The sequence below is a fragment of the Poecilia reticulata genome, linkage group LG10 (assembly GCF_000633615.1).
Source record: "Poecilia reticulata strain Guanapo linkage group LG10, Guppy_female_1.0+MT, whole genome shotgun sequence".
NCBI classification, from domain to species: domain Eukaryota; kingdom Metazoa; phylum Chordata; class Actinopteri; order Cyprinodontiformes; family Poeciliidae; genus Poecilia; species Poecilia reticulata.
Genome location: NC_024340.1, coordinates 13,621,577 through 13,628,636, shown reverse-complemented (window position 1 = coordinate 13,628,636; position 7,060 = coordinate 13,621,577).

Below are 7,060 nucleotides of genomic sequence, written 5' to 3'. Positions count from 1 at the left end.
ACACACACACACCCACACACACACACACACACACACAGACACCTGCTCATTTATATGAACAGCAAGAAACTCTGAATGAAAACACAGTACCTGCAGACGTTTTCCACGTTTTCCACATTTTATCAAATTACAACCAAAACTTTTTGATAGTATTTTGTGTGATAGACCAACATGCATTAATTCAATCTCATTATTGATCCAGCTATTATGTGAGACCTAAGAATTTTGTTAGAGACCATTAGTAAACAAACTGCATCACTAAAGATTACAGAGAAGAGAAGTCAGTTTATGGATTTTAATTGGTGAAAAGTTTAAAGCCGACCACACACACCACACACACACACAAACCCACTTTCTCCCTGMTCTCTTTACTTCACAATGAACTGCGAGAAAGCAGGTGTTCATACAACTTTTGACGGGAACCTATTCTGTTCCCGTGGGCAAACTCCACCCACACTGAGTGGACACTCAGTAGAAGTGGGGGAAAACAAAAATACTCTCTGCAGGACTCATTTATCTTGATTTTAATTGGCGGGTCAATTTGACCCGGAACAGTATGTGTGTCTCAAGTTCAATTATAAAGATCACCCATTGAAAATTTTTTTTAAATGTAATATAAAAAAATTTACCAAAGATCACTTTTAAGGAAATTATTGTTTTTTTGTGTCTAGGTTTTTTTCAGTGGACATAACAAATATAAATTCCATTTTTATGTCCAAATGAGTAATTGAGTAAGTTGTCGTCATTAATCCTTAATTTCTGAGAAATAAAAAAACATAATTGCACAAATATTGATTGAGATGGTTAGTATTAGAGTTAATAATCAGATAAAAAAATGTTTTGGAGGAATTATTTGGTTTCTGACACTATTGCATGATAAAACTCTCCCCGGGTCAAATTGACCCACAAACATTATTGCTGTACCTCAGAAACGAACATAATAGGAGGTTAAGCAGAAGTGAGGAGAAGCCTCGTAGCTTTAATGTTTTTAAATCCATCTGTAAAAGCTGTTGGAGTTTAACTCCCATGATTGAGCCCAGGATAAAATGCAAAGAGCACTCTGAATTTACTGTCAAGACAAATAGAGGACATGTTTTGAATCACAAAAAAGAAAGAAATGGACAGACGGACGGATGGACGGACGGACAGACGGACGGATGGAGGGAGGGATGGATGAACGGATGGATGGATGAACATGTGGATGGCGTCCATTCTTGCACATGGGCCTTCCCAAGTCAGCTATGGGATGTAATAGTTTCTCCAGTGGGAATGTGCTGATCCCCTAGGGCTCTTCTCAGTGGGACATTCAAAGCAGTTCCTCCTGGGAGTCATCTAAAAGGAATCCCTACCAGATGCTGGAACATCCTCAACTGGCTGTCATACAACTGGGACAATCCCACAACCGCACGAACAAAATCCTCCCATATTTGTTATCCTGTTTGTTCAGCAATGAAAAATAGCTCATTACCATGTGAGGATTAGAACATAAATCAAACAGTAGCATGGCAGATTGTTTACTTTGGCTTATATTTCCTTTATTGATTCTGACTTATCTTTGTTGCAACATGGCAGGAGCCTGGAGAAGTCTGTAACTTCATATGGTATCTGACATGGCTTGTCCAAGCTTCAGACAGAAAACTAATTGCTATGGTTTTCCAGCAGCATTGACTCTTCCATTTGTAGACACTTTTGTTGCAGGGTCTGTATTCATAAAGCTTTGTAACAGTCAGCAGAGATTCAAACTATTTTTGGGTGCATCTCTGAAAATAAATTACCATTTATTCCAGAGGGTCATTTCAATTTTTCTTAATTTTAGACTGTATTGTCCTCAATACTGCAAATATCATTGAGGAGTTGCAGCAATTTCTTTGCATATATGCAGATTTGTTATCATTTCAGAGAGTCTGGAAACGCTCATCATATATCTGTCAAGCTCTATACTTCTCTAATCGTTTCCCATTGAATCTGGCAACCTTTGGTCCAGACCTGATAGTACCATATGCAGGCCTACGGCCACTTTTGTCCACTCTGTATTTCCCATGAAATGACCCTGACTTGTTGTTGGGTTTTGCGTCTGATTTGAACCCTGGTACATCTGTGTAAACAGACTGGTACATTTTGATGTGGATCATAGGGAACCAGATGGTTTTGTGGCTCAGTGAGCTTGCACGTCCAACATGCCCTTGTACTTATATTCAGTCTGCTAGTGGCAGAGGACATACTGGTGAGATACTGTCTCTAAATATCTGGTACATGTATGGGAACAAATCGGCCAATCGATTGGATCTAGTCCTGAATATTGAAACCCAATTATCAAAAAGTGAGAAAACATGCTTAACATGGAAAACACTGATAAAGAAACAACTTTATTTGTTTTTGCAGTAGCATAATTTTACGCTTAATCTCATGTTAAGAAATATGTCTTTTCATAGTCAATCCTGTGAACCACAATTATTTCCAGTCTTGCACTGAATAATTTGCACAAGCCCTTTTGCCAGAATGGCAGAACTTGGTCAATTTATATAACGTCTGACAGTTTTGGAGCTTTCTCAGTCATGCACCAGAAATGGCACAGATAGGATGTTTCATTAGATGTCGGATTAACCATTTTAATGTTGATTTGGTTTGTTGAATGATCCAAACGACACATATACAGTTTAATTTAATTCAAAATGTCATGGTGTTTTACAATTTTGTGTTTAAATAAATATCACACATGTGCATGTCACCAAGGTTAAAAACCCTCAATTACTACTGATGATCAGTGATCAAATAAAATCCTGTCATTAAGCTTCACATTTAGTGCAATGTCCAATGTCACTAAATTACGCCTGCATCAGACATATGTTTGTAATTTCTCTCTTTTAAAGTGTAATTTATGTGTCTGTGAGAGTTTTTCATTCTCTCAGCCCTGAAGGCTCGCAGAGCCATGGAAAATCTTTTCAGGCCAAATCAATTCTCTGACCTATTAGGGATAAATATTGATTGGGCCCCGGAGAATTAAAGATTGGTGTCAATTTGATGGGTCTGCAGGGATGGTTATTCTGTGACTCGCTCACTCCGTTTATGTCTGAGTGAACTGGCAATCATGCAACACAATTGAGTCGATAAAGAACGATGGAAAAGCAAAAATATATTTATATTTCTGATATAAATTAAACAGTGAGTTGACAGGCCTTTTTTTGAGCTGTTGATGTCAGTTTCTGTGGCCTCTTCATGATTTAGTTTAATTTTAATGCTGTCAGTCATGTCTAAATCAGCAGACAACCCCATTAATGTGCAGTCAACATCTTTTTTTAGAACACTTCTCTTTGCAAGAAGAAAAAAAATTGGGGAAATTGTGATTACAGTCCATTTAAAACTCATTAAGACACCCACTGCTACCGCCAGTCAGTGCACTGATCAGCAGCTAAAACACTAGGAAACATGTCTGAGATTGTTTTAAAAACAAAAGACTGCTTATGAGCATACTTTGAGTTTATGTGGGAGTTCTGAGGAGGAAGCAAATGTATTTAAATGTTATTTTAAAATAGATTTGATTATAAAACGTCTGCTCTGATACAACAACATATCTTGAGATTGCTTTTTTTACTGTTTCCAGCTACTGAGAGAAAATAATAAATCGTTGCTTTAAAATGAAATCTGAGTTGTGGTACATTGACTTTGACAACTTTACTTCAGTTGTGGCAGTTTGGAAATATAAGGCCAGGAGACCCTCCTCAGTGTCTCAAATGAGCTAAAAGAAAAAGTTCATAGAAAGAAATATGTATTTTAAAGGTTGTGTTGCATATTTGGTGCTGCCATGAGGTTCAGTTCAATTCAATTTGGTTTGGGAAGCTAGTGACAGGAATCCATATGTGCAATATGGGCATTTTCCCAGAACGACACATGGCACTACATATCAACTTACCTTGGATCAGATATAAGATGTTTCCTGTTGGAAAAACTGTTGACTAATACTAGAGTTAAAACTCCAGCCCTTAATATTTTAACCTGACTTGAATAACAACACAAAAAGCATTGGAATATATACATATATATGTCTAAACTCCATTAATATTTTCAAGATTTTTAGAATATTGAGCAAAAGTATTGAGTGAGTCTTTATTCCTTTAATAAAATCTAAAACACTTTCAACAAGATAAAAAAAAACACTCTGTTTAAGATCACTTTAAACTTAAAGGACAGATAATTCTGAAAAACATTAAAAAAAGTAAGAATGGGATAAAACTTGCATAAGCTTAACGTTTTAGGATTTTGTTCTAGACGTCCAAACGTATTTTTTACCATCACATCCTCCATTACTTAATGTTTGCATTAAATCCATGCTTGAGATTTTTATACAACTGGATTTAATATTCAATATTCAAATGATATTAACTGCTCCTCCAAAACTCACATGATATTTGTTTTCTGAAAGGAGAGGCAGAGTCCACAGACTGATTACTGAGTAAATTCGATGGAAGCAAAAGCTGTTAAATTAGACTGATGGTCTAATTTCACCCATGGTGAGCCCGCTGGGGATGTACAGCCTCTGGAGTCAGTCTGATCTGAGTGTAGATATTAAAGCCAAATTTAATTAAAGAAACAAGACCAGGATGGATGTGTCTGGGAGCGGTACATGCAGACAAATTGTTACAGGCAAAAGGATGATTGATTGGCTGTGGAATCTCAAAAGGGGAAGTTTGGGTAGTATGAGTCACATATTTCAAAAAGTGATTTTGCATTTCTTATCCACTGTACTATTGATTAAAAACAGCCCTGTTTCCCTTCAGATCCTCATTCATTGTGCTCTTTGCTTTCTGTATCCCCGGCCCCTCCTCAGTGTGAATGGAGTTCATCTGTATATTGTCGATAACGATTATTATGTGAACTGAATGAAGCGATTCCAAGCCAGTGACCCTTTAGACATGTGAGCACGCTGTGAGCCCAGAGCCAGCCTTCGTCCTCTCATGCCAGGCCCCTGCTGCAGCAAGATAGGGCTCAGTGTTAGCTGCTGGCGTTTGATAGATGGCTGCACACATGTAAACTGGAACGCTAAGGAACAAAAGGTCAAACAGCAAGTGTGGCCATAAACAACAGTTAAATAAAACTCATTGTCAATTATTCCAGTTGCACAGGCTGTGGTGGTAGAAGTGAACTTTGTGCGTTTGCTGTGTCGCCTTTTTATCACAATCCCTCAACAGACATGATGAGCTTGATGACCAAACACTGCAACCTCAGTCCAAGCATTGTTTATTACTAGATTTTCTATGGTGATTCACTGTATAAAGAGTCATTCTCTTTAATTTCTTGGGTTTTATAGATCAGAACGTAATAAAATTGGCATAATGTTACCAGTTATACTGTAAATCTAATATAAAGCAAACAACACAACAGATACTGTATTATACATTGTCAATATTTTAGCTCTCAAAAACCAGGAGTGACATAAATATGATTTTATTGTGCACATATAATAAAATTAGAACTATATTATTACAAAGATACTTCTGATTAACATTTAGTTCTGATATTTTGATTCTACAGCAACACATGTTATCATCCTAACTAGTGCTCTGCTGGTAATCTGACATACATGTAACTGTTTCTAAATTCAGCTTTCATCCAGCAGACCGGGCGAGTGTGTAATGCTGCCAAACACACTGCGCCCAAAATTGTAGATGATGCAGCCCCAATCCAAAACAACAGTCACTGCATTATTTAGATAAATATGCTAATCCTAAAAATCAGACAGTAACTTTGTTACATTATTTTTTGAAACCCTATTTCCACATAAAAGCTGATATGTGACTGTGTCTGGTTTACTGCCAAGAAAAGCTTCTTTATCAATTATGATCTATAGAATCGATTTAGCCAGAAATGTTTTTCAAAATGTCTGCTGCTTTAAAAAGGGCCTTGGACTCATTGATGTGACTGATATGTTTGGACAGGCAGTAGGGAGTTAGTGACTCCAGGAAAGAGAAGGTTTCTCCCTCACAAACACATGATCTTGGTGTGAACATCAGGCTTCATACTTTGAGAACCAGAACTGTTTGCAGGCTTTTCCTCTTTGTGAAATGGGTCTCATGCCCTTTATTCTTCATTATTAACCTGCAGCTTTGTTTGCTGGTAAAGAATGACGCATGTGGACTCCCAGAGGACATGATAAACCTTCTTATCTTTCTAGCCCTCCCTTTCTGCTCATCTCATTGAAGGTTCGTGCAATTTAAGCACCCCATGCAGATCCAATTTAAAGTCCAACCTCTGTAGTCATAGTGACTGACTCCTCACTGAGCAAAGAACCTATATAGGCTATCATTTTCAATAAAGAAAAAAATAAGAATTTTATTTATAACTGAGCAAGACAGGGAGTCGACTGGCAGCTGTTCAGACTTGGAGCTTAACTGTTTGTTTCCCTTTTGTTTCATGTCAGCTTTTATTCTATGTAATGATATCTACACAATGTTGATGGATATTTACACCTGTCGAGAAAAGTCGAGCTCATCCCACTTCCCCATGCTGGAGATTTTAGTTTAATAGTAAWAATAAATAAAATTACCTTAAAATTAATTACACAGGTGACATCAAGACCCAACAGTAGAGTCAGACGGTAWTAAAATGAATCTGGTTGTGTGTGTTGTTATTGTGTCCTGCAAACTTTGCTTTAATTCTACTTTTTTCTATTTAATCATAAAAAATCAAAGTCAGGCAGAAAGAGAGTCATGAAACAGGAAGAGCTGGTTTCCTTAATAAAGAGGAAGTTTMTWTCTTGCATCAGGCTAAAAATARTTCAGACCATTCCTTATTTTAAAGCATTAAAGGTTTTTAAAGAATAAAATCTAAACATTTTGAGAGATTGGATAAAACCCASAGTAAAATACTTAAAATAATGACTTATAATTATGCCAATAATTAATATTGGTTTAACCAGTGGTTGATGTTGGTTTGATTATAAGAATATTTACACTTACTCTCACACTTGTGGAAGTACTTAAAGGTGAAACAAGAAACTGTAACTTGGTATTAGATAATTAGAATAATGGGTATTCTTGGTTTTTGTCAGAAATGTCTGTAAGAA